Source organism: Alligator sinensis, unplaced genomic scaffold, assembly GCF_000455745.1.
Source record: "Alligator sinensis unplaced genomic scaffold, ASM45574v1 scaffold512_1, whole genome shotgun sequence".
NCBI lineage: Eukaryota > Metazoa > Chordata > Crocodylia > Alligatoridae > Alligator > Alligator sinensis.
In genome coordinates this window covers 1930051-1931394 of record NW_005842063.1, presented here as the reverse complement: position 1 = coordinate 1931394, position 1344 = coordinate 1930051, and positions in this window count along the sequence as shown.

Below are 1344 nucleotides of genomic sequence, written 5' to 3'. Positions count from 1 at the left end.
CAAGAGCGTGATCCTGCTGAACAGCCACCCATGAAACCCAGAAGTGAAATCCATTGAGATCAATGACATTTCCCCTGAGCAACATCGAATTCGGGCCCTGCTTTTCTTAGCCCTTCAGACAACATGGAGGCAGCCTGCAGCACAGAGCGCTGCTCAGATCCACTCTCCAGTGTGCAACAAAGCACAACCGACAACATTTGGTCAAGATGCACTTTTGCTAGTCAAAACCACGCAGGGAAACGGGGAAGCTCGTGGCTTTTTGGAAGATAAGCAATAGAGTCACGGCAGCTGTTGCTCCTAGACGCTACCGGCGGTTTCCCTCCCCCCTGCGCATCGCTCGTGTCCACTTCTGGATGCTCCGTTTCATCCCAGCTATTTTCCGTGAGTCTGATTTAGGAGAGATATGAAGATGAGGTCTCTTGGGTCTTACAATCAAAGGTCAAATAAAATCCTCTCGGATATTAAAAATACTTCCAAGCGGTCTGATGCAATTCAGAATGATCTGCAGTCGCCATCCACGACCGTCCAAGAAAAAAGCACAGGTCGACAGAGGCTGGGACAGGGGCGATTTCTTAGCGCTGTGCCTCGGCCTTGCCAGGCTGCGCTTCCAGCAAACGGGGAATGAACGACCGGCTCGGATCTGCGACACGAGCACGGCCTCGCTCGAGTACCGCTAGTCCAGGAACCAAGCTGGGCTGGAGACTGCAAAGCCGAGCCAGACCCCCCAAGGAATTCAGGAAGCTCTGTAAAAATAGCTCCCTGGTAAGTCGAGGGCAGCGAGGCCCTGATGGGAGCACAGCTCCAGCCCAGGGGCTAGGGACAGGGCTGGGCTACAGCTCAAAACAGGACTTGTGCTGCTGGAGCAGGGGAAGGAGGGGATGTTTTAACCTGAGCCCGCCAACGCTGCATTTCCACCAGGGATTGATCCGGCTAGAAACGTCTGCCGTTGACACTACGAGCGGCTGCGCTCCTAGCCTAGCACGGCGAGGCTCCTGCCCTGGCCTGTGGGATTAGACGGACAGAGTAAAGTGCGTGGCATTTTCAAACCACCTTTACGCATGCGCAGGACCGAACGGCGGAGACTACCTGCACGGGAACACCCTGCAGGCAGCACCGCGGTGGGCTCGGCAGCGGACCCTTAAAAGTTACGCTAACGTGTCCGTCTTCCACGGCTGTGCAAAGCAGCACCTCCCCGGCGCGAAAGCGCCGAGCGTGGACACCCCGCGAGGCCGGGCTCACGCAGCATTGCGACGGCGCTGGCTCCCCAAGCACCTGCCGATCTCCAGTCTCCGCTCCTCCTGGGCGGCCAAAGGACCGAGATGCGCGGATAGCGGCTGGGCGCGG